Source organism: Lithobates pipiens, unplaced genomic scaffold (assembly GCF_037356315.1).
Source record: "Lithobates pipiens isolate NorthernLeopardFrog02 unplaced genomic scaffold, aLitPip1_a1.2 Scaffold_23, whole genome shotgun sequence".
Lineage (NCBI taxonomy): Eukaryota > Metazoa > Chordata > Amphibia > Anura > Ranidae > Lithobates > Lithobates pipiens.
Genome location: NW_027507785.1, coordinates 110,259,600 through 110,287,353, shown reverse-complemented (window position 1 = coordinate 110,287,353; position 27,754 = coordinate 110,259,600). Strand labels below are relative to the sequence as shown.

Below are 27,754 nucleotides of genomic sequence, written 5' to 3'. Positions count from 1 at the left end.
AGGCATACTCATGCATCCATCCATGCTCAGGCATACTCATGCATCCATCCATGCTCAGGCATACTCATGCATCCATCCATGCTCAGGCATACTCATGCATCCATCCATGCTCAGGCATACTCATGCATCCATCCATGCTCAGCCATACTCATGCATCCATCCATGCTCAGCCATACACATCCATCCATGCTCATGTGGAACTATCATTTCACTTGTTTTCTACGGATTAGTCTTTTATTTGGATATCTCCATTGTACTGTTTTTCTATTTTATTTATACTGTTACTCACACTTTCAGGGTGTATTTTTCTATTTATTAATCTATCATTTATTAATGATTTATGGACTTTTTATATTTTATATTATAAGTTTTGTTAGTTCTAGCGCAGCCTATCTTTTTCTATTTTGTATTGCTGAGTATGGATGGATGGATGAGTATTGCTGAGTATGTATGGATGGATGAATGAGTATTGATGAGGATGGATGAATGAGTATTGCTGGCTGAGCATGGCTGGATGGATGGGTATTGCTGAGGATGGATGAATATTGCAGAGGGTGGCCGAGCATGGATGGCTGGATGAGTGCCGGAATGGGCACAGATCAGCGCTGTGGGCATTACACATCCAGCCCACAGCGCTGCTGCACCCGATCTCTCCCCTCTCCGCTCACACTGTAGTGATTGGTACAGAGAGGAGAGAGGAACTGGACATGACGCCGGTTTGTTTACAAGTGATCGCTCTGCTATTTGATGGAGCGATCACATGGTAAACGGCCGCTGTGCACCGGGTCCTCTGAACCTGGCTAGCACGGATATTCCCAGGTGCGTGCCCCAGGAGGAGCAAGGTTCTGGGAGGACATCCATGTCTCTTGGCATGTGGTCAATGAATGCCAAGGGTTATCCATATAATGTGAGTAGCCATCTGTACATATAATAAAGGCGCTAATTTTAAGAAACAATATTGCACTATGGATGTTCTATATTTTTTATAAAAACGAGGAAACAAGGAATTGAATACCAACCGGACCAACTCCACACAGCGACACAGGGGCTCACACTGTGAATGCAAGTTAACCCCTGCAGGGGCAGGGGAGCTGGTGAGTGTGGCAATTTGCTTTAGGCACAGAAAAACGCACCGGTTGAGATCCAAAACACACCAGGCACTGTTGAAGAAATCCTTTAAACAAACTCCTTTTAAACAAACTTCTTTTTGCACGAAAGTCATTTTTAAACATTTTTGGTTTACTTTTTGTTTTAAATTTTTTGCAACTTGCGATTTTCAAAGAAATCTTCCTAATGTGTATATATTTTCTTTGACTATGAAATGTATAGGCTGTAAATGCACGTACCTTGCACTATAGCACACAAGCACCTTTTTTGCACTTTTTTTGCACAGTAATCAATTGTATCAATTTTATAAATTTTATTAGTTTTAAAATGTTTTTTCAAATGTTTTCTTTACATATTTTCATTATTTTGAATTGTGATCAAATATATTAGAACATGCAACACTAGCACTTTAAGATAATATTCTAGTATGCGATTTCTTGCATAGCCATAGGAGAGCGCCTTAACTATCACCTTGGTATTTATATGTTTCTCCAACCCTTTAGGTTGGTTTTTTGGTAGTGGCAGCCCCTTACATGCGACTCAACTAATCCTAAGTGACTTTTAGCGACTTAAGCGACTTTTAGCAACTTAAGTATATTTTTTTCCTAAAAACATCTTGTCCCCATAGCGCACCCTACCCCCCGTTTTTCTCAATGGTTGTATAAGGCTTCTTTCACACTAAGACAGTTTTCTGGCGTTTTAGCACTAAAAATAGCACCTGTAAACTGCCTCTCATGCCTCCCCAGTGTGAAAAGTGCTTTCACATTGGGGCGGTGCACTTGCGGGATGGGGAAAAAAGTCCTGCAATCAACATCTTTGTGGTGGCGTGGGAGCGATGTATACAGCGCTCCTAAATCGCCACTGCCCATTGGAATGAATGTGCAGCGCTTCGGAAGCACCGCAACACAGGCGCTGTTAACCCCTTCTTCGGTTGCTCAGGGTTAAAAGTGCCCCGCTAGCGGCCAAAAAGCGCCACTGAAACAACGCTTTACCGATAACTGCCCCATGCCCCATTGTGAAAGTACCCTAAAGGATTCTCTGACAGCCCATCATGATGCTATTTGCAAAATTCTGCTTCTGGAAAACTGGTACTTTTTTCAGTCATCTTCCGGGACGGCACACTTGAGATGACTGGTCTCACCTGACAGGAAACACAATCAACAGAGTTTAAAAGGCCCCACCCTTCCCTCTGTCCCTCAGTTCTTGATTGTGTTTCCCACAAGATTCAGCTAAAACCTTTTTTGTTTTCTTTTCCTCTGACCAAGGCCTGGGGCTGAGGTTCCCCCCTGGGCATAAGACCCTAGGCAGACCAGTGGTGAATGCAGGGTCTGGTAAGGCTTTGCTTGTCCCCAAAGAGTACTCAGGGGGCGCAGCACTCCAGAAACCACATTCCCACTCTCTCCTCCTACCTGATAGTGGTGGACGGGATGGAGGAGTAGCTCTGCACACCCCATCTGCCCAGTGGGGCGAGAGGCTCCTGGATGGATCGCTGGAATGGCGTGTTCGGCATCTGTTGGCACTACTGCGCAGGTCTGGATGACAGCATCACTTCCAGCAGGCCATTTCTGGGGACGGAGGCTGATGTTGGCGAACGGCGCAGACAAGCGAACGCTAAAGAGGCAGTGGAGCCTGGGTCCGAGGTCCTAGTGCCTTCTAAAGCTGCCTAAGGTGATCCTTCCCTGCATGGTCAGCCTAGGATGGATGGAGAAGGGGGGCAGGCCGAGTGCAGCCACAGCGTTTGAGGAGACCACAGGGGATGAGTCTACCCAGTGTGGGGGTAGGGTTAGGGGGTGACCCTATTGCCTCAGACCCGCAGGACACCTTGAAGGGGCTAGGAGTAATTATCTTTTTTTTTTTCACAGAAACAGAATCCCTGTCCAGGAGACTGCCGGTAGATCCAAGTCCAAGGGCCGCTCTAGGTCAAAGCAATGTGGGTACTGCAATGAGAAACTCCTGCAGGGCCACGCCAAGCCGTTTTGCTTCAAGTGCATACGTAAACTAGCGGCAAGGAAACGGCACAGGCCATGAAAAAGTGCCTTGCTCTGTAATCCGAGATGCTAGCGACTCTCCAGTCATTCAAGTTTACAGTCGGGGCCAGTCGACAGACTGAGACCCCTTCCTGTAGGGAGGGCTCCCATGTTACCCTCTTGATGAGTAACACGGGGGTTCCAAGGGGCACCTGCGCCTTGTTGTTCTAATGAGGAGGAGGCAGACGCCTCAGAGCAGAGCTCTCCAGAAGAAGGGGAGGATCTGGCCTAGGATAGTCAGAGTGAGGAAGCTAGGCCTGGAAGGCACCTCTTCTCAGCCGGAGACATGGAGGGTCTCCTCAAAGCAATTTATGCGCCTGAGGATATTCAGCAGCCATCCACACAGGTCTTGACTCAGGATAGATTGTATAGGCTAAGTCCCTTCCGGTCCACCAATCTCAAGGATATAATCCTGAGAGAGTAGAAGGAACCCCAATGTTAGGGACTTAGGCTCAAGACGTGGAAGTGCAGATTTCCCTTCAGAGAGGAGGAAGAGGAAAGGTTCTTTAAGGTACCGTGACTGGATGCTTCCCTAGCTGAGGTATCCAAGCACTCCGACCTCTCCTTTGAAGATTCCGGCAACGTCCGGGATCAAATAGATGGGAGGTCAGAAACCCTGTTGCACAGGGCCTGGGACGCCAATGCAGCAGCTATGGGGCCTGCATTGGCTTCTACCTGTGTTGCCAGGAATGCGGACACATGGGTCAGTAAATTGGTATACCATCTGGCAGATGCAGTGGTAGAAACTGTAAGAATGACCACACAATCTGCAGCCCTCTTGAATTCTGCTTTTTGGGTAAAAATGTGTAATGGGGATTATACCTTTAAGTGACGTCTTTGCAGAAAAGTCCTACAGGCAGTGGTGCCACCCTAAGGTAGGCTTAGCTTCTTGTCCATCGTCTCAGGTGTGCCATCCTGGAAGATGACTGGAGAAAATTACCAGTTACACTTGCCGTTAATGGTGTTTCTAGGAAATCTTCCAGGACGGCAGGCCTACTTCCACACCCTTATTTGTTGGTGATGTTCAATTCTCACAGATTGTACCCTCTTGCACTGGTGTGGGCTAATACTTTGTCATAACTGAGGGACAAAGGGAAGTGTGGGACCTTTTAAACTCTGTTGATTGTTTCCTGTCAGGTGAGACCAGTCGTCTCAGGTGTGCTGTCCTGGAAGATTTCCTAGAAACACCGTTACCGGTAAGTAAGGATGAGTTCCGGCGTGTTCGCACACTCCACCTGCAGAGCCTGCCAGGAAGACGGTGCATCACTGTGCTAATTGCAGGCAGCGAGACATTGCCCCGATGTGCAGCTGCAGAGGTCGGGAAATGTCTCACTGCCTGTGATTAGCACAGCGCCGCACTGACTTCCTAGCGGGCTCTGCCCGTGGAGTGTGTGAATACGTCGGAGCTCATCCCTACCGGTAAGTGTAACTGGTAATGTTCTCTTGCACCATCCCAAGAAAGCTTACAGACAGAGCCATAGGATGGTTTAAGAACAGTGATGGGGAAAGGGGAGTATGGGGTATATTTTAATACTGTCGATTGGCCATGAAAGGGTGAAGTGACAGTCTCTTAACGTGCATCAGTAAATGCCCTTAAATATTTTGTGTAGCATTTGGCATTGGTAGCTCCCAAATTTAGGATAAAAGCTTATTTGGTAAGACCTCTAGCAATCGAAGAGATAATTGAAGCATTTATTATTATTACCCTGCTTTCTGCTAGAAGGTTCTCAGTTGTTAAGCTAATAGGCTTGCACTTTCCTAATACCACTGTAGATTTGTTTTTAATTACTAATTCGTATCGGTGAGCAAAGCAACAGCTTGACTGGTTTACAGGAGGTGAAGAAGGAAGAGGGTGTTTATAATCCTTCTTGAACAGTCTGGCTACATATTCACTCTCCCTGTGTAATACATCAGGTTCTTGGAGATCAGTGCCTTATTGCTATAGAATCTACTACCTGGAGAATTTGCATGAATGCCTTACTAAGTAAATTGTTTGGCTTTGAGCATTAAGATCAATAGCCCCGGAAGATTGTTTGTATTGATGTACTTTAGTATGGATGACTAAACAGCTGTTTGGAAGTAGACTGTTGTTAAATGATCAGCAGGAAAAAATTGGCTTATTTCTTGTAGCATTTAAATTCCATTTTTATTGAAAAAGGTATTATAAAGTGCCTGTCTAACCGTGTTCCTTTCCATTGGAACGTTTCCTTTTATTGACGGTTAACCATTTTTGTGCATTTATCCCAAGGTTCCACATCAAATAAATGGATAAAATCCCCAAATTCTTAAAGCGTATTTAAACCCATAAGCAAAAATGTAATATATTGAAGCTTACCAATAATTAGGCTAGGTTCATACTAGTGCAGCTGCAAACTGATCTGATTTTTAGTTAGGTTTTGTAGTAGTTTTTTTGGCACATTTATTCATGCTTTTTTTGGAGGACTTGACTGGATTTTTACACAAAGACCTCCTGAAAATGTACTAAAATGCATGTATATGGGGGGGGCGGGGCCTGACCTTGCATGGAGTAGGACGCGTGTCTCCGGAGCTCCGCCGAGGAATCCTGTCTCCCACGCTGATCCTGTGACACCACAGCACCGATACTCACCTAAACACGTCTGGCAGGCGTCCCTCCATTCCGGCACATATGTCTCCCTCGAAATCCCGACAATCGGCGGCGGCGTGGTTGTCACAATACCGCCGACATGTGAGTGAGGAGGGGGAGGAAAATGGCGGCGCGGTGGAGCCGGGAGGGCCGCGTGTGGCGGGAGACACGGACAGGCTTCTTGAAGCCATTACATTACATATCTTTATTGAGGCAGGACTTTCAGAAACTGCGTGACCGGGTAAGGGACACTGAGACCCGTATCAGTAATGTGGAAGACGCTCTCCCACCACTGCAAAATGATGCCGACCACATGCAGAAGCAAATAGATCTCCTGATTGCTAAACAGGACGAAATGGAAAATCGCATACGCAGATGCAACATCCGATTGATTGGCCTTCCGGAGGGGGCTGAAGGTAAGGACCCTACAACTTTTCTGGAACAATTGCTGATAAGTACCTATGGCCGAGAGTCTTTTTCCCCCATGCTGGCAGTTGAACGCGCGCATCGTATGCCTGCCAGGCCTCCACCGCAGGGTGCACCTCCACGCACCTTTATTGCAAAACTCCTGAATTATAAGGACAGAGATGCTGCACTCCGCATGGCTCGGGAAAAGGGTAATATCCCTGTGGGCAATACTAAAGTTGCAATCTTCCCTGATTTCTCCGCGGACGTCCAGAAACGCCGACCGTTTCATGGAGGCCAAAAGATTACTACGTGCACAGCAAGTGAAATACTCTATGCTATTCCCAGCACGCCTCAGGGTGGAGGCAGGAGACCGGGCGCTCTTCTTTGAACAACCCAGAGAGGTCATAGCATGGCTGGAACGCAGAGTGCCTCAAAATGGAGCTGCCTGAGACCCTTTGGGACCTGTGAGCTAACACCCTTTTTTTGTTTCTCCCCTGGTGTCCTGGAACTGAGGCAGGTTGCCTGATCTCTATTTGCTGCTCTATTATCGCTAGGGTGCTTGCATCTGAGGCGTATGTTACCTTTATGCCCTTTTCTACTTTGAGATCTGCTGAACTTTCCGATTCTGGGACATTTGCGCCAGCTGATGGTGTCAACGTTAATGGATCAACTTTTTCCCTTTTTTCTTAGTGTCCCTGTTGGGGGACCTTTTCTGCAATACATACCTGTGTGTTTTGTTTCAACAATTTTGGTTTTCCCTTTTTTTTTCTCTTTCTTCTTTTTTCTCCCGGAGCAAGGGGAGACATGTTGGGCCTACGGTCTAATTGCACGGTGCAGCGGAACACTGCTCCATTGTCTGCTGGGACTTCTTCTTGTTATGAGGGAGCTGATCACCGGGACTGGACAGCAACTGACACTTTTGACTATTTAACCGGGTCACCACTGTGTGCTGTTATACAGGGGGCTCTGCTTTGCCTTGCCCTCTGGTACCGGTGGCCGCGACCCGCTTTCAGACTTATTGTTCTACACCTTTTTATTGATTTAATGAAACTGGTTTTCCCAGCCAGACATGTTTGGTTTTTCAGGGAATATGCCCGCACAAGTTGGGGTTGGTGCAGGGTAGGGTGGGGGGAGGGGGGTGGTTTGGTTAGGGTTTCTATGCAGAAGATTACTATAAATATATCGAAGTATGTATCTGAACTAAGTGTTGCTTTTACTGAATGTTTTTTACCACTACTGCCTTTGCAGCCCCTGTTTGGGCTTGATCAAGCACAACTGTATTGGGGTGCGGTTATAGGAGGACTGTTAGGGGGTAGGCCGACTGCACTTATTACTTTATATGAATCTTTATGGCATCTATACGGTTTCTTACCTGGAACGTGAGGGGCCTGCGCGATAAAATTAAGCGCGCGGCAGCCTTCACGTTCCTCAAAAAGCAAAGGGCGGAAGTGATGGTGCTAGTTGAGACACATGTGGAGGGTGGACTGCAGATGGCCCTTAACCGCCCTTGGATTGGGTGGGCATTTCATTCCACCTACACGTCTCATTCGAGGGGGGTTTCGATACTTGTAGCTAAGTCTGTCCAGTTTGAACTTGGTGAAATTCTTACTGACCCACAGGGCAGGTTTGTTTTTCTACATGCTAAATTGTATGGGGAACCCTACCTTATTATGGCCTTCTATATCCCCCCTCCATTTACCATGACGCTAGTTGTAGAGGGACTGTCTTTTATGTCCAGACATCCGGCGGTTCCTGTTATCTGGCTGGGGGATTTCAACACTACGCTTAACCCTTCCCTGGATAGGCTCAAGCCTCCTGAGTTGATGATAGGGCAAGCTGGGACCACTAGATTGTCCAGGCTTATAACCACCGTTCATCTTGTGGACACTTGGAGACACAAATTCCCTCAAAAGAAGGAGTATTCATGCTTCTCACCCACACATGGTTCTCTCTCCCGTATTGATTTTATACTAATATCTAAGCAACTCACTCCCAGACTCAGAGAAGTATTGTTCTGCCCCAGACTACTTTCGGACCACAGCCCCTACTCTGTAGTGCTTGACGTACCCCTGGGTAGGCCTCCACGAACGTGGAGGCTAAATCCGTTCTGGCTGACATTGTTACCCGAAGATGACACTATTGAGGCGGAGTGGATAAAAATTTTTGAGGATAATGACCAAACGGCCTCAGTTCCAGCAGTGTGGGATACATTTAAATTACACGCTCGATCGGTGCTGACTGCCCACATTAATAGGCTCAAAGCTGACTCGGCTACTGTCATTGAGGCTGAGGCAGATTTGAGCTCCAGGGAACGCACCTACATAGATGACCCGTCTACGGCAAACGCTGACGCACTTAGACTACAGTCGAGAGTGGTTTCCCAGCTGCACCAAGACAAGGCCCGACAGAAACTTTTTTTTACCAAACAAAAATATTTTGAATCTGGGGAGAGAGCTGGTAAGTTGCTAGCATATTTGGTGCACAGGGAAGACAGGCCCCCGGTTGTTATTTCTTTGCGGGGTCAGGGTGATACAATGATCACGGACCCTTCCGAGGTGACAGCTAGATTTCGAGACTTTTTTGCGGACTTATACACCACTACAGTCTCAGACGACACCACTCCGATGAACAGTTTTTTGGCGCAGGTTTCCCTCCCCCAAGTTACGGAGGAACAGGTGCAGGCTCTGGAGGCTCCCCTGACCACCGATGAAATAGTGGGTGCTATTGCGGAATTTGCAAAATCCAAGTCACCGGGGTCAGATGGTCTTCCCATTGAATTTTATTCCCGATACCAAGATGTGCTGGCGCCTAGACTTCTCGCCCTCTACGGGAATCTTTTTGATACACTGACATTGCCTCCGTCCATGAGAGAGGCAACGATAGTTTTGATTCCCAAACCTGGAAAAGATCCGGGTTTCCCGAAATCATACCGCCCAATCTCCCTATTGCAGGTAGATATTAAGATTTTAGCTAAAATACTCGCTACTAGGTTGAACAGAGTGATCCTTAGCCTGATTCAGGCTGACCAGGCGGGCTTTATGCCGGGGCGGAATACGTCGTTCAATCTACGCAGGCTTTTTATGAATCTACAGGCAACACATGAGGCGGTGGGTGAGCGTGTGGTAGTGACACTTGACACGGCTAAGGCATTTGACTCAGTGGAATGGGAGTACTTGTGGAAGTGTCTAGCGGGATACGGCTTTGGCCCGAACTTTATCCGGTGGGTGAGGCTGCTGTATCATCGCCCAACGGCTAAGGTGGTGGCGAATGGGTGGTCTTCCCGGGCGTTTGGCCTTAGTAGGGGTACCAGACAGGGGTGCCCACTGTCCCCGTTACTATATGCCTTGGCTGCTGAACCTTTGGCGGTATCGATTCGTGCGGACCCCGCGATTAGGGGACTGACGATGGGTCGACTAACCGAAAAAATCAGTCAATACGCTGATGACATGCTGCTATACCTGGCGGACTCGGGCCCTTCCCTCGCAAAGGCCCTACACATGATAGAGTGGTTTGGTAGCTTTTCCGGTCTCCGTATAAACTGGGAAAAGTCCCAAATTCTACCTATTGACATTTTTCCACAGTCAGAATCTCAGGCCAGTCTGCCTCTTCAGCGGGTTGGCACTATTAAATATCTAGGGGTATATGTCTCTAGGAATCCAGCAGACTATATTGCGCTGAATGTAGAACCATTATTCTCCCTGGTGCGTACCAAGATTCAGGCCTGGTCTCGCCTCCCCCTTGGGGTTTGGGGGCGCGTTAATCTGATTAAAATGGTCCTATTACCTAAACTACTGTATGTGTTGTGGCATACCCTGGGATATTTGCCACTGAAATATTTTAAATCCCTTGAAAGTCTCCTTAGGCCCTTTGTATGGGGGAATAATAGACACAAGCTTGCTTGGCAGGCTTTGAAAAGCCCGACTGATATGGGGGGCATGGCTCTTCCAGATCTAAACCATTACTATGTTGCCTCACAACTGTCTCAGCTATTTCATGTGGACAAGACTGATAAACAACGTTTTCTTACCCTTCTCTGCCCTACTTGGGCACAAATTGCAGATGATCCGATAGCTGCTATCTCGACGGGGGCGGGGAGCTCTGTTGGGGAGCCAGGTAAACACTCCATGCTTTTTCATTACAGAAGGATTTGGGATCTGGCATCCACTAAACTGAATGTTACATCACCAAATGACTATACCCCACTTTGACATAACAAACAACTGCCGGAACTACAAAAGATCCAGGGTGTTCAGTTATGGGTATCGAGGGGAATATACTACCTGCATCACCTGATTCACCATGGTACTATTAAAACGTTTCAGGCGCTGCAGGAGGAATTTGGTATTCCAAACACCATGCTATATCAATACCTACAGGTTCAACATGCACTTGGAGCACAGTTTCCGCAGGCATTGCCTCGGCCTGCTCCCAATCCTATTGTCGCCATAGTGAAGGATACTGATCCCAAAAAGCTTATTTCATGCTTTTATGGTATGCTTACGGCCCCCGTCTCGGCGAGACTAGCGTATGCTCTGAAGTCCCGCTGGCAGGGCGATGTGGGTGAACTGACGGATGAGGAGTGGGAGGAGGCTCTGGAGACGTGCAAGTTGGTGTCTCCTAGGCTCCAAGACAGGCTTTCTCAGATTTATATAGTGCATAGAGCATACCTCACCCCCCTCAGGACCGCCAAATATAATACGAATCAATCTGTGCTCTGCCCGATGTGTACTCTAGAGACTGGGACGTTCTTCCATCTTATATGGTCTTGCCCCAAACTACAGGAACTTTGGAAACAAGTAGTGTCATTTCTACATGATGTTATGGGCTCGCCCTTGGCTCTCGACCCCAAACCCTGTCTACTAGGGATATTTCCTGACGTATTAGATAAAATTACTAACACTTTCCTGCAGGAAACTTTGTTTTCTGTTCGAAAAGTGATAGCTAGACAGTGGATGAGGCCCCTTCCACCCCGGGTTGAGGACTGGAAACGGGAAGTTAATTTTACGCTCCCATACAAAAAATTCTTATATAAAAATAGAGGTTGCCCAGCAAAATATCATAGAATATGGGATAAATGGCTGCAGGAGGCTGCCACGTGTGATGAGGGAATTTGATGTAATATTACAGTAAATAATATGTCAATGTTAGGACTTTCCTTGGCAGTGATACATACTGGCTACTGTAATGGCGAAATGTTTTTTATCTATTGTTATGGTTATGACGCAACACCTTTTGAATGTTCGGTGTATGCCACTGTGATTGTAATCTTTGCAATAATGTTCAATAAACATTACCTGTTTAATATAAAAAAAAAAATGCATGTATATGGGCTTTACGTGCGTTTTACACTGTTATGTGTTTTTTCGTTGAAGTCTATAGAACCAAACTGGTGCTGCAAGCGTACCAAAGTAGTATTACGAAAATGTGCTGCTCTGCATTGATCTGAATGGGCACCATTGAAAATGATGTGATTTTGATTGTCTTGTGATTCTGTGCAACAGAAGTTGCACCTGAAATTAAATAATGTGAACCGGGCTGGGTTCACATTTGTACGACAAATGCTCTGACATTGGGAGCTTGTGTCGCATGACGTATGCAAATAAATGTTTCCCTATGAGAGCCATCTTAACTGGTCCGACTTTGAAAAAAGTTCCTGCACTACTTTGATCTGACTTTGATCCTACTTCAACCCACTGAATATCATTCAAGTCGGATCAAAGTCAGATCATCATCTTAACTGATCCGACTTTGGAATGCACCTTGTGCTCTGAAGATGTTGAAGGGGAACTGCACCCTCAATAAAATATAAAAAGCAGCGTGGGGTCCCACTTGAAATCCATACCAGGCCCTTATCCGAGCACTCTTTTTGATAGCAGAAAACAAATACTCTTGCACACAAGTGAGTTAAAGTTCATAGTGGACAATGCCTCAGGCCTTGCTGCCCTCAAGGATAGGGGTATCCTAGCAGTCAAAAGAGAAATGGAAAAAGGAGGGTGCACCAACCTTGTGCATTATTGTTAGCTATATTTCATTAACCACTTCAGCCCCAGAGGATTTTACCCCCTTCCTGACCAGAGCACTTTTTGCGATTCGACACTGCGTCGATATAACTGACAATTGCACGGTCATGCGACATTGTACCCAAACAAAATTGATGTCCTTTTTTTCCCACAAATAGAGCTTTCTTTTGGTGGTATTTGATCGCCTCTGTTTTTGAATTTTTTGCGCTTTAAACAAAAAAAGAGCAACAATTTTGAAAAAAACTCAATATTTTTTACTTTTTTACTATAATTAATAAATATCCCCCAAAAATATATAAAAAAACAAATGTCTTCCTCTATTTAGGCTGATATGTATTCTTCTACATATTTTTGGTAAAAAAAATCGCAGTCAGCGTATATTGATTGGTTTGCGCAAAATTGATAGCTTCTACAAAATAGGGGATAGTTTTATGGCATTTTTATTTTTAATTTTTTTTTTTTATTATTAGTAATGGCGATCTTCAGCCCCAGAGCTGATTAGAGCCTGTATCTTTATGGACGACACAGACCAAGAAAGGGTAACCTGAACCAGGGGCTTATCCTTCTGGATAATTGGGGACGAAACAACGACACCTAGGGTCTGTCCATTACAGGACCTCTAGGTTCGGATGTTCCCTGGACTGGTAGGACAATACTTCAAAAAGTGAGCTGCCTGGTCACAATAAATGCACACTCTCTCTCTCCTCCTAAGGGCTCTCTTTTATCCGCAGAGAGACATGTGGAGCCCAAGTGCATGGGTTCACCTTCACTGACCAACTTGGCACCAGGAGGAGTGGGAGATGATGGAGGCAAGAGTAAAATTGCAAAAGTCGGAGGCAAAAGTTTTTTTGCCATGGGGGTTCACCTTAAAAGCCATACTAGACCAAAGGGCCTGGCATACTCTTGGAAGGGGAAGCCCATGCCGTGTTTATTTTTATTTGGTATGGAGTTTCCCCTAAAGACTCATACCAGACACAACGTGGCTGGATCAGAAGTCGTGATCAATGTTGGATCCTCGTTCATTGATGTCAGACTTCAAGTCGGAGGACAAAGTCGGATCCACAGTTGTATGACTGTCATGTCGTACCAGTGTGAACCCGGCTTTACATGTGATGGGGTGGCTACATTTCATGTTAATGTTTAGGCTTTTTTCTGTTATTCTTACCTGTTGAATCTGCCATTATAGTGATTGTAATTTTTTATTTTTTTATTCAAAATACCAATACCAGCCACAACACCCAGGGAGCTAGTCCACACAAACAGGCCAGTACGCTAAACGCCTCAACCCCCAGCCAAAGCTCCACTCTGGACTAAACCTTCCAACAAGAAGTACCGTTAGGATTGGTCTTGTTTGTCAGAGGTAGCTGCCTGGAGTATAATACATCTGCTGCAGGGATGGATGGCCCCCTGGTGTTCCAACCCATGTGCCCACATTATCGAGCTGCAGAGTACAACAGTGGAAGACCCCCTGGTGGTGGATAATAGAACGAACTGAAGATTTATTTTTACTTGATGTGGTTATAACTAAGGAGTGGAGGTGAGAGCCCAGACTTTGGTTCATTTCAGTGTTTTTCTTTGCTTATGGGAATAAGTTTCTGTGTCCTCCGTGTGGTTTATGCTACTGAGAGACTCGTGTATATAGATTTATGAAATGGTGCATACTTTCCTCAATATTTTGGACTATTATTAGTGTTTACAATCCGTTTATTAGCACTTGTCACTTTATGATTGTTCTTTCATAAAATGAATTAACGTGTTACTAAACACAAGACCCTGCATTCACTATATCTAATGTCTGATGGAACATGGAAATTCAATCGTTTAAGTAAATATAAACTGCTAAATTACCTTTTCTCATCAGCAGTATATATCAGCCTTGTGACTTCTATCAGTGTCTCAGAGGTGTAACTAGAACCTTCAGGGCCCTGGTGCAAGAAACATGAAGTTGCCTCTCGCCCCCGGCCAGGGTCCCTTTCCCCCAACCCCAATTGGGCAACGTCAGGGGCCTTTCGTAAGTGCAGCCTTTGTGATCCTTTGCTTTTTTTTATTCCTACAATTTTTTTAGTTTTTTTATTATTGACCATTTTTTTTAGGAGCCTTGCTAGGGGGCTTTGGTGAGATATCAGGGGTCTAAACAGACCTCTGATGTTTCACTTTTGAGACCGAGAAAGGAGATTGAGAACAGCTGCACAGGATGAATGGAAAGAAATAGCACTGTATAGAGCTTCCTCTTCATTCACAAAATTAAGCATATTAAACACAGTTTACTACACTTCAGCAATGGATAGAGCCAGTGATTGGTACCTAATTTCAGACAGATAAGGGGCTGGTAAATGACATATTTACAGGCCCCATCCCTGCTCTCCAGCCTGGCGCCCCTCAGCAGCTGGCGGGGGAGGAGAAGGGGGAATCTGGCAGAGCTGTAGGGGAGAATGGTGGGTCGAGAGACAACACTGGGACTGGAAAAGAGCAGAGGGAGGCCAGGAAAGGGCACAGAAGTTTCCATTGCCAGAGAAGCTCACAAAGGGATCAGGAGAGAGGTGCTCATGGGCAGCAGAAAGAAGCTGGAAGGGGGGGCTAGAGAGAGCACAGAAATTACCATTGCCAGGGATGGGGGGGGGGGGGCAGAAGAGAGCACAGACATTGCCAGAGAAGATCAGCTTTCTTTATCAGAGCACGCTTTCTAACAAAAGTGGCAGTAAGGCTGCATTCACACCTGAGTGTGGCATCTTTGTGCAATTTTCTGGCGTTCATAGGCAAGTTTTTATGCACGACATCTGCGGTTTTATGCAGAGTTTTTGAGTTTTGCGTTTTTTTTATTAGCCAATAGAGAAAACAATCATCTGTTGCATCATTTATTTATTTTTATTTCAGGTAGTTATATAGCGCTGTCAATTTACGCAGCGCTTTACATATACATTGTACATTCACATTAGTCCCTACCCTCAAGGAGCTTACAATCTAAGGTCCCTAACTCACATTCATACATACTAGGGTCAATTTAGACAGGATCCAATTAACCTACCTGCATGTCTTTGGAGAGTGGGAGGAAACCGGAGTACCCGGAGGAAACCCACGCAGGCACAGGGAGAACGTTCAAACTCCAGGCAGGTGGTGTCGTGGTTGGGATTTGAACCAGCAACCCTTCTTACTGCTAGGTGATAGTGCTAACCACTACACCACTGTGCTCCCCCTTTGCTAGGTATTTCAGATTTTTTAGCTTTTCTCTTAGCTATTTTTTTTTTTGTGATTCTTATTGATTTATAGTTCATTTTTTAGGGGGTTAGCATATCACGTATCTTGGTTAGAGGTAGAGTAGACGAGAGGGCTTCCGTTGCGGCTCTGGTCCTAGTACCCCTGAATGTGGTGACAGAGGTACAAGGCTGAAAGAAGCACAAGTGTCAGTAGCTTGATCGAAGGCGACTGCCACAGTCAGGCGTAGTCAAGGTGAGCAGGGATTATACACGGTAAGACAACAGGGTCGTCAGGAGGCACCTATGTGTCAGTGCACACTGGATATTAGCCTGAGCTCGTCTGTGTGCTGGTACACATGCACAACCATTAGCTGCAGAAGAACTAGCATTATCTGTATGAGAATTTGTATTAGCTAAATTAGCTTCCTGACAGGGTTATTTTATTTTATTTTTTTGCTAGGGTTAGGGCATTAATTACTACACTTACTCTTACTAATATTACTACTGATGATAATCATAATAAATTAATAAATGTAAAATAAATACACAAATAAAAATAATAAAATAATTAATTCAATAAATGAATACCAAGTAATAGTAAATAATTAACCCCTTACTTTAACCCCTAACCCTTATAAAAAAATAATAAATAACTAAACCCCCCAACCCGAACACAAAATAAACATTATTATTATTAGTATTAATTATTTTATTTAATAATAATTTATTTCATTTTTTTTAAGTTAGAGGATAATTATATATGTATTACGTATTATATTTATGTATGATGATTTTTAATTATTTGTTTATTTAGTTTACATTTATTTATTCATATATTATTGCTATTTTATGACATTTTTTCATTTGAGCAAAAAATGGCACCAAAACAATTATTTTTTTCTATGAAATGAATGGCTGCATGCCGTTTCCATTTGCGTGTTGTTGTTTTTTTTTTGTGCGCATTCACGCGTTTTGGCACCATTTTCTGCTCAAATGAATTTTCTTTAATAAAATAGCTATAATATATGAATAAATGTAAACTAAATACAAAAATAACTAAAAATCATCATAAATATAATAAATTAATATGTATAATACATAAATGATAACTGATCCCTAATCTTTAAAAAATATGAAATAAATTATTATAAAAAAATAATAATAAACACCAAAACCCGAACAAAAAAAGTAATTATTGTTAACCAAGGATCGAGATTTGGTATTTACAAGGTAAAAATTGTTTTTACTTAGAACCCCCAAATATATATATATATATATATATATATATATATATGTATAAAACCCTAGAGCAGTGGTCATCAACCCTGTCCTCAGGGCCCACCAAAAGGCCAGGTTTGTGAGATAACAAATGCATCACAGGTGATATCATTTGCTGCTCAGTGATTGCAGTATTCTAGTCTGCATCTCCCCAAGGTAATACATAAAACCTGGCCTGTTAGCGGGCCCCGAGGACAGGGTTGATGACCACTGCCCTAGAGAATAAAATTGTGCTCGTTAAAATACTTTCCGTTACACCGTATTTGCGCTGCAGTCTTACAAGCGCACATTTTTGGAAAAAATACACATTTTGCATTAAAAAAATAAGACAACAGTAAAGTTAGCCCAATTTATTTTTTTATTGTGAAAGATAATGTTATGGCAAGTAAAATTATACCCAACATGTCACGCTTCAAAATTGCGCCCGCTTGTGGAATGGCGACAAACTTTTACCCTTAAAAATCTCCATCTGCGACATTTAAAACATTTCTACAGGTTGCAAGTTTTGAGTTACAGATGAGGTCTAGAATTATTGCTCTTGCTCTAACGATCACCGTGATACCTCACATGTGTGGTTTGAACACTGTTTTCATATGCGAGCACTACTCACATATGTGTTAGCTTCTGCACGTGAGTTCGGTGGGACAGTGTTAAAACATTTTTTTTCCTTATTTATACTTTTTTTTTTTTTTTTTTTTTCACTGTTCATTTAAAAAAAAATTGTGTCACTTTTATTCCTATTGTAAACATCCCTTGTAATAAAAAAAAAAAAAAGCATGACAGGACCTCTTAAAGAGGAAGTAAACCCTGATGGGTTTACTTCCTCTTTGTCTCCCTGCAAAGGTAAAGCATAATGGGCTGCTCGCATAGTAGCCCATTATGTGTCACTTACCTGACACAGGAGCCAGCGATGTCACCACTGTTCCCTGTAGCACGGAGCGTCCATCTTCTTCCGGGTAAATTTGCTGTCCCCTCAAAATAACTCAAACACACAGCCATTAATGTCTAAACCGTTGGCAACAAAAGTGAGTACACCCCTAAGCGAAAATGTCCTAATTGAGCCCAAGTAGCCATTTTCCCTCCCCGGTGTCATGTGACTTGTTAGGTTTACAAGGTCTCAGGTGTGTTAAATTTGGTGTTATTCTCACTTTCATACTGGTCACTGGAAGTTCAACATGGTACCTCATGGCAAAGAAGTCTCTGAGGATCTGAACAAAGGAATTGTTGCTCTACATAAAGATGACCCAAAGACCATAGACCATACAGTGGTTTAACAGGACAGGTTCCACTCAGAACAGGTCTCACCATGGACGACCAAAGATGTTGAGTGCATGTACTCAGCGTCATATCCAGAGGTCATCTTTGGGAAATAGCCGCATGAGTTCTGCCGACATTAGTGCAGAGGTTGAAGGGGTCAGCCTGTCAGTGCTCAGACCATACGCCGCATCAAATTGGTCTGCGTGGCTGCTGTCCCAGAAGAAAGCCTCTTCTAAAGATGATGCACAAGAAAGCCTGAAAAAAGTTTGCTGAAGACAAGCACACTAAGGACATGGATTACTGGAACCATGTCACATGGTCTAATGAGACCAAGATAAATGTATTTTGGTTCAGATGGTGTCAAGCGTGTGTGGTGGTAACCAGGTGAGGAGTACAAAGACAAGTGTGTCTTGGCTACAATCAAGCATGGTGGTGGGAGTGTCATGGTCTGGGGCTGCATGAGTGCTGCTAGAACCGGGGAGCTACAGTTCATTGTGGGATCCATGAATGCCAACATGTTCTGTGACATACTGAAGCAAAGATCCCCCCCTTCCGAGAGGAGGCCACAGTTCAGTATTTCAAACAGAACAACCCCAAACACACCTCCAAGACAACCACTGCCTTGCTAAAGAACCTGAGGTTAAAGGTGATGGACTGGCCAAGCATGTCTCCAGTCCTAAACCCTATTGAGTATATGTGGGGCATCCTCAAATGGAAGGTGGAGGAGTGCAAGGTCTCTAATGTTCAACAGCTCCATGATGTCGTCGAGGAGGAGTGGAAGAGGACTCCAGTGGCAACCTGTGAAGCTCTGGTGAACGCCATGCCCAAGAGTGTAAGGGCACTGCTGGAAAATAATGGTGTCCACACAACGTATTAACACTTTTGGCCCAATTTGGACATTTTCACTTAGGGGTGTACTCACTTTTGACAGGGGTTTAGACATTAATGGCTGTGTGTTGAGTTATTTTGAGGGGACAGCAAATTTACACTGTTATACAAGCTGTACGCTCACTACTTTACATTTTAGCAAAGTGTAATTTCTTTAGTGTTGTCACTGAAAAGATATAATAAAATATTTCCAAAAATGTGAGGGCTGTACTCACTTTTGTGAGATGTATATACACAAGGAGAAAATAAGCAGCATATTGTAGTTACCAAATTGACTTAATAAAACTGTACATGCCATCTATTCTATTTCATATCACTACAAAGATTCATGAGTAGCGCATTGCAATTGCCTGGGTATAGAATAAAATAATGACAATAACAAGAATTAGAAAATAACATGACTGCATCCTAGTGCTCAACATCTTTCGTGGCTATAACCACTTCATCAGGAGCAGATGCATCCAAATGTCTGCAAGAAGCATAAATATCAGTAAAATACTATGTTTTGCACACAAGAATTGTTATAAGTAAGGAAAGGAAATATTTCCAATACTATATGCTTATATGGATCGGGAGTATAGGAATCTGTGGGATTGCAATATGAGGCTCGCTAAAAGTGACACATCAGGTAATTATCCTGGGATTGTCACAACAGTCCTTACCTACATTTCCTGGGCAATATATGATGGTTCATACTTTATCTTGTGTACTATTCTTACTTTTTCTCTTTTCTACATTTGGTCACTGAAGGAAATGTAGATTGTCTAAAGGTGATTTCTTAACCCCTTCATGTCTGTCAAAGTGTGACGTTCAATCCCCACACAGGCCTGGGAGATTCGCCCATTGAGACAATGACACAAAACAACAAAGTCTCTCCGAGCAAATCTAATCTTTATTCTTTGGTGTGAATATTTAAAGGGGGCTTTCAGAAAGTACCGCCCTTTGAATGTGTCATACAGATTATCCAATCATATACAAGTACAGCCTACAATAAAAGTGAAACTAGCAATTCCTCAAAATCATGTGCTTTCCAAGAAACGAAACAACTGAAAGAAGATAACAGTAACATGGGAAACGAAACTAGACTAGCAAAACTTGAGTATACATTTTGTGAGGTGGATGTTAGAGAGAGACACAAAAAGGAAACCAAATTTCTTAAATAATGAAAGCGGTTAAGCTAAATATCCCTTCAATCCCCTCTTAGATCATATAAGATGATCTCTACATTCTATGTTGTGTCTTAATACTTCTTTGGGGTTGTGGCGTTGATTGCCTGATGACTCTTCATGTATGTCATGTAGGATAGAACCTTATCATCAGGAGATTGAAGGCGTGCAATTATACAAGTGCAACACTTAAAGCAGAGGTAAAGAATCAGAGCAAGGATAAATATCATAACAATAACAAGGACAGTGTCTTAACCATGAAAATATACCTCCAAGCCCAAATCCTGCATTGGCAAATGGGCTCCATGTTTTAGCAATGTCCCTAGCTTCCTGCTGGAGCTGACCTCTAAGGGATGTCCCCTTTTATCATCTCCTACCACTCCCATGACAGGTACCAAGTATGCAAGGTAACACCATCCCTTAACATGAAGGGGCACCCAGGGATAACACACTTTCCCACAACATACATACATACTTTGTCCTAGTGCAAAAGGTCTCTTAGCGACAATCTCATGAGTGTACTGTGTCGTGATTATTGGTGCAATATTTCACCTACATTTTTAGGGAAAGGAGAAAAGTTATGCAAAGTACAGTTTAGCCCTGGGTCAGATACTTGAAACAGTGAGCAGGCAGGGGCAGAAACTCTGGATTCCCACATCTTGATGTTAAATATTGACCTGCTGCAGAAAGAAGGCCTAGTCTGTGTCTCATTCCCTAAATTAAAACACCAATCAGGGGAATTACTTCTACCTGCTATTGGAAAGGTAACAAAGTGGATATGTTAGTCAGGAATACAGGACAGGAGGAGTCTCGTTGAGAAAGGAGGAAATATTTAAAGGTACAGACAAAAGGGAAATTCAGGCAGTGCTAGGATGTAATTTGTTACATATCCTACATTCTTCATACCCTGATTTTTTCCGAGCATAAGCATACTTAAATTTTAGCAAAAGCATCTTATCAGTAAAACTATCTCCAGTCTCTCTCTTGATTTTAGCTTGTGTCACTGTAATGCTCTCTTGTGTGTATGTGTGTGTGTGTGTGTGTGTGTGTGTTCCCACAGATACTTTTAATTGCACCCAAATCTTCAGGTGGGTAGGAACACTGCCAGAGAGATCAGGATCAGGAGGCAAAATGCCTTGCCAGAAGTCTGTGGTGAAATAAGCGAGGTCATCTTCTCTGGCCGGACCTGCTTTCCCAGGAACTCCTCCTTCCTCTGCTTGGACTTCGGCTTGAGGGTCTCCTGTATCCAAGATCTCCTTCCAGCTCTTGGGGCTTTGGGCAACCTTTTTCACTCTGTTGGCATGGATCCAGGACTGGCAATTTTCCACTGGGATGGCTGTTCTGGTCACTGCAACCACTGTGGTAGGAGGTCCATAGGGATACTCTTGCTTCTTACTTCTGTTCAGCTATTGGACCACCACGGTGTCTCCCACCTTAAAGAGGCGAGTAGCTTCCTGTGAAGAAAAAGGAGAGGTGCGAGCAACATTTCTCTCAACTGTATCGAATGTTTCAACCAATTTCCTTACATATTCTTCCTGTATTAAGTCTAAATCTCCCTTTTCTATCATTAAAGGTGCTCTGGCCTATGGGGTGGGGAAAGGTAGACCCATCAACACTTCAAAAGGTGAATACCCTGTTGTCTTGGAAGGGGTCATTCTTATTTCTGCCAGGACTGCTGAGAGGACCTTCTTCCAGTTGGCAAAGATTCCTCCTGTGGCCTTTCTTATTTTGTCTTTTTAATTGTTCTGTTCGTTCTTTCTATTATCCCTGAGCTTTGAGGGTGGTAGGGAATGTGAAACTACCATTCTATCTTGAGAGTTTTTACCAAGTCCTGGCAGACCCTTGATACAAATGCAGGTCCATTGTCTGAGTTTATTTGAAGTGGGCATCCCCATCAAGGAATGATTTCCTGAATGAGGATCCTCACTACTGTTTGTGCATCTTCTTTTGTGGTTACAAAAAGTTCAACTCATCTTAAGAAAATGTTCACAATTACCAAAAGATATTTCTGTCTTTTGCCTAGTTTGGCCATGTGTGTGAAGTCAGTCTGCAAATGTGTAAAAGGAGTGTTTGGCCTTGTGTGGGTTGCTCCTGATACATGTGATGCATCTTGATACATAATCTTTAACCCTCCAGGAAAGTTCTGAAAAATAAAAATATTTCTCCAATAGTTCACAAGTGGCCTTCCAGCCTCTGTGACCTATTCCATGGTACTGAGAAATAAAAAGTGATGCACTAGCTACTGGTATACATGGCTTCCCCTCTTTGCAGAGAAGTCCAGTCTTTGGATCTTTCTGCACACTTATTTTGTCCCAATCCCTGAGATCAGCTTCTACTGCACATCCCTGCAAATCTGAAAGAACCTGATCAAAGAAGGGCAATTCTGGGGCTAGCATGGGCATTTAGATCTGTGCATTTTGTGAAATATCAGCTTGTTTAGCAGCTAAACCAGCCAGAGCATTGCCCTTGGCTATCTGTTTGTTGGCCTGTGTGTGCTCTGCAGTGCTGTGAAAGATAAATCAGACCTGGGTGATGTGTCTTGGTGAATGAGGTTTATGCAATCATGTTGTGGCACAACCTCATCCTGCTCTTCTTTTAATTCTAAAGGGCATTTAAGATTGGTGCTAGTCCTGCAGTGGGAGAAGCATATTTGATGTGCAATTTTGGATTAGACAGCACGATCACCTCATAGCCACTCAACCTCTGAGCAGACGTGCTGTGTATGTACATTTTTCAATAGGATTGATACATTGTTGGTGGTGTGAAGTGTCGTGTCGTGCCCCAGAGAGAGTGAAAGAAGTGGTCATCTGAACCATCATCGCACAGGACACGAGAGCTCCGAGACACACAGGCATGCCCTGAACCTGCATCGGAACCATCTTTGAGGAAAAAAAAAATAGGGCGCAACTTGCCTCCATGCTCCTGAGCGAGGACACCTGACAAAGTCTTACAATTTTCCCTTGCAAACAAATATTTTTTTTTTCCATAATTAGGGAGGCCGAGCCCTGGAGCCATTACCATAGCATTTTTCAAATACACAAAAGCATTGCACATTTCATCTGACCATTTTATACAGTCTGGCATGTCTGAACCTATGGCTTGTCTCAGGAGATTGTCATAGTAGGAACAGTCAGGTATTCATTGGCGGCAGTAACCAATATTCTTAGTAAGTGGGCGGGGCAGACCCACAAGAACCATAGCTCTTTTGTGATTGACTTTCCTTTCTCCTTTTGAGAGTACACAACCAAGATATGCAACCATTTCCTGACACCATTGCAATAATTTCTTTGACACTTTGTGACCACTTTCAAAAAAACATTTCAAAAGATCCCTCCCATCCTCCAGGGCGGCCACCGAGTAGAACTGCAGATGAGGAGCCACATACTGCAGCAGGGATGAACAGTGTCCTGGTATCCAAGCTCTGAGAGTAGTTTGGAGGACAATGGAATAGACTGCAGAGGAGTCTACATAGCCCTGGGGCATTCTACACCATGTTAGTTAGAAAGCAAAGATTGGCTGTGTCTCCTCATCCACAGGGACGGAAATAAAAAAAGCATTCAATAAATTAATCACAGTAAAATACTCTGCATCCTGTGGTATGGCAGTATTGATGACACATCAGGCACTATTGGGGCAATCGGTACCATTAGGCTATTGATGGCCCTTAGGTCTTGTACAAACCTATAGTCACCATTTGCCTTCTTACTGGGTTAATGTTAATGTAGGGCGAGACAATTTCCCTCTTGGTTGTCTCTGTGTGTAACCCCCTCTTTGTCCTTGCCCCCTCCCTTTTATAAAAGTTACCCCTTTTATTTCCTGAGAAATCATTTTGATAATGTGTCTGCACTGGTGTTTGTTTAAGGATGTCAAAACATCCTGCAACATCCTTCGCTGTCAGAAATCAGTTATTGTGCTTGTAGCCCACTCTGATATTTACTGTGTCCTCATGTAATGAAGTCTTTCATGAAACTCTTATCTGGTTGTGGAATGTAAGGGGGAGGAGGGGGGCGCATGGTACATGCATAGAAAACATTGATTTAACCCTTAAATCCACCATCTCATGTCTCTGTTAAACCCATCGTGGACAATGTTGTGGCTAGGATGCTATAGGGAGCCTCGGTCCAGCCGGGGATCTCCACAGCATGTTTATTTTCATCCTTATTTTCTATCTAAACATTCTGACTTTTATTTCCTTGACTTTTTTATTTTTTATTTTTTTTTTTTCTTCTTGGCAAAATGCCAATAAGCACTCCTTATGGCCAGAGGTTCCCCTGATCACAAGCAAGCTTTGTGCGTTATTACTTTTCTTATTTTTATAACCAAACAATTTTTATTTATATTTCAATTTTTTTTTTTGGCAGAGTGCCAACAGGTTCAAACAGTACTTTCAATTGCTGTAGTACCAATGCCGCAAACAATTCCTCACTATCTATTACGGTCAGTGAGATATTAGCACTTGAACCCTGTTGGCAAAAAGCCAAATGTCCAAATTTTGCACCTGACTTCCCATGTGCAAGAGATGTCAGTAGCAAAAAGAATTATTCAAATAGCATGTTTTGATCAAAAGTTAGCCTCAGAGTATACTACCGACTATGCCAATTTATGCATTACCTTAAGAGAGTGTTATAAACACTGCTACTATGCTCACTATCTCATACATTGGAGTCAAAGCATTCATATGTAAATCATTAAGAGAAAACATAAATACATCACCGGATACTGTAGCATCGCTCTACGTTTCGGTTGGGGAACTTCCAACAATCACAAAAAGGAGTCGGGAGTTCACGGCAAGACGCGTCTGTCGCCTTTTATTTACGTACCCTTATAATACAGTGCAGTGGAAAGCGTCGTCTTACCTTACAACGCTGACAAATTCCACACAAACAGTTAACAGATCATCTTATAAACTTCTACAGGCGATGGGAAGATAAGCAAAGAGAAGGGTTTTGTCCGTCACACTTTAGCAGACTTTTTTCTTATAATTACAGTACTGTATAAATCATTTTCCTACGAACTTCTCAGAGTCCGTGAAAGCCCCCCCAGAGCTTTCTCCTTGTTCACACGGGAACAAGTGCTGCTTCTTAAAGCAGTCTTATTAAATGAACTTCTCGGAGTCCATTAAAGCCCACCCAAGGCTTCTCTACCTGTTCACACGGGAACAGGTGCTGCTTCTTAAAGCAGTCTTATTAAATGAACTTCTCAGAGTCCATTAAAGCCCACCCAAGGCTTTATCACTGTTAACTCAGAACAGCTTTTTTTACTGCTTCTCAGAGCAGTTAAACTTATCAACGAGGTCTGAAAACAACTTCTACATAAATCTTCCGGTTCAAAGAACGATTTCTGAATAATGTCACAGTGAGAGATACATATATCAATTCAACTCACCATATAGACATATATTATAATCGACCCCGGACGAGCCCCCAAACTGAAGGAAATGTAGATTGTCTAAAGGTGATTTCTTAACCCCTTCATGTCTGTCAAAGTGTGACGTTCAATCCCCACACAGGCCTGGGAGATTCGCCCATTGAGACAATGACACAAAACAACAAAGTCTCTCCGAGCAAATCTAATCTTTATTCTTTGGTGTGAATATTTAAAGGGGGCTTTCAGAAAGTACCGCCCTTTGAATGTGTCATACAGATTATCCAATCATATACAAGTACAGCCTACAATAAAAGTGAAACTAGCAATTCCTCAAAATCATGTGCTTTCCAAGAAACGAAACAACTGAAAGAAGATAACAGTAACATGGGAAACGAAACTAGACTAGCAAAACTTAAGCATGCATTTTGTGAGGTGGATGTTAGAGAGAGACACAAAATGGAAACCAAATTTCTTAAATAATGAAAGCGGTTAAGCTAAATATCCCTTCAGTCATGATCTATTGCTATTTTTTGATGCACACTTTGGTTATTCGTTTTACCTTTTCCGTGCAACACCATAATTTATGATAGGTATTTGCATTCAATCACTAGCGAGTCAACTATGGAAGGTATCCTTTCCTATCAACACTCAACACAGCATGGAGGTATTCATTTCCATGGGGATTATGTATATGTGCCTGATTCGCACGTGGGTCCTCGTTACCTCAGCTCCCGATGCAGATGTTTTAGTGGGCCTCATATTGCAATATCACAACTTTCTATACTCCCTCTCCATGTAAGTATATAGGATTGGAAATATTTCCTTTCCTTACTTATAACATTTCTTGTAAATAAGACATAGGATTTTACTGATATTTATGCTTCTTGCAGACATTTGGATACACTCCTGATGAAGTGGTTATATTCATGAAACACGTTGAGCACCAGGATGCAGCCATGTTATTTCCTATTGTACCATGTATTTTCTTGTCATTATTTTACTTTATGGAGCTTTATCATCGTATTCCCAGGTAACTGCAATGTGCTACTCATGCATCTTTGTAGCAATATGAAATAGAACAATAGATGACATGTATAGTTTTATTAAATCAATTTGGCAACTACAATATGCTGCTTATTTTTTTTTTCTTGTGTGTGTGTGTGTGTATATATATATATATATATATATATATATATATATATATATATATATATATATATATATATATATATATACATTTTATGAATTATGTTTTTTATGTCATTTAGATATATGAAATTTATTTCCTACATGTATATACTTATCACAATGGAATATAAAATAGTTTGACAATAAACGTGTCAGGATATGTTTTTTTACAAAGCTTTGCTCGTGTGCCTCTTTTAAGATCCCAGTTCAATAACGATGCATAAAAAGGTGCATGTTGCGCATAAAAATGTGGCAAAAACTTGCATAAAAACATATGAATAAATGCCAGAAAAATGCCAAAAGATGCTACGCTCAGTTGTGAATGCAGCGTCAATGTATTTAAAACTGACAGGGGTGCTTATATAATGATCAGCTTTTATCTATCTATATATTTATTTAAAACATGTATCCAAAAAAGAACAAAGCTGTTGCAATAACTGCTTAAAAAGTCAATGAAGTTTGGCTTCAATTTGCTAGTGTATCTAAAACTGCTAGTCCATCTAACATAAAGGGACACAAAAGAAATGACAGAGCTTTATTAATTTATTACTCTATACAAAACTAAATAAGTAAAGTGCTTAAAAGCTCAAGTTTGCCCTACTTATATTCAACTTTGCTACACAATATAACCGTGGCTGTAATTAGGCATCATGCTGCCCTAGGCACACTGAATTGATGTATCCTTCTCATGTGAATTTTTTTTAGAAGAACTAATGGTAGAATGTGCTGGTGTAAACAGCACATGGCATACTTTATATGCAAGCCTACTTTTCAACTGTACAGTCCACCAAAAAGACTGTTGATTCCTGAGCTATTAAGGTCCCCTCAACATCTCCTGCATTCCCTTCCCCCTTTTTTTCTTGCCAAATGTATCTAAAGGTGTCCAGAAATGGTCATAAAAGTTGTTAAAAAAAAAAAGTTTTTAATTATACTAACTTAAATATATTAACGAGGAAGTAAACTCTCCTTGTGTGTTTTGTACCTATAGGTAAGTCTATACTAAGGCTTACCTATAGGTACTGTAAAAATCTCCTAAATTTGCACAGTTTAGAAGATATTTACTATATACTGTGCCAATTACATCATCGGTGCACGCGCTCTGAAGGAATGGCCGTCCGTGCGGTTTCTTCAGGGCCTGTGCCATGACCAGTGGCTCCCGCGCTCATGGGAGTGACGTCATTGCGGCTACAGGCAATCATAGCGCCGTAGCCCACAAACCCGGAAGAAACACCGGGGAAGATGTTGACCG

General features: G+C 42.9%; 1 protein-coding gene and 1 long non-coding RNA gene across 7 annotated transcripts in view; one reads left to right on the top strand and one right to left on the bottom strand.

The window, feature by feature from the left end:
* IQSEC1 (IQ motif and Sec7 domain ArfGEF 1) overlaps positions 1-27,754 on the top strand; it is a 1,458,014-nt gene that overhangs the window by 168,802 nt on the left and 1,261,458 nt on the right. The gene's annotated exons all lie outside the window — the stretch shown is intronic.
* LOC143927802 (uncharacterized) lies at positions 19,659-25,820 on the bottom strand. The gene is made up of 2 exons (XR_013262326.1): positions 25,336-25,820; positions 19,659-21,404 (listed from the first exon to the last, which is right to left on the bottom strand). It is a non-coding gene; the product is annotated as an uncharacterized LOC143927802 (long non-coding RNA).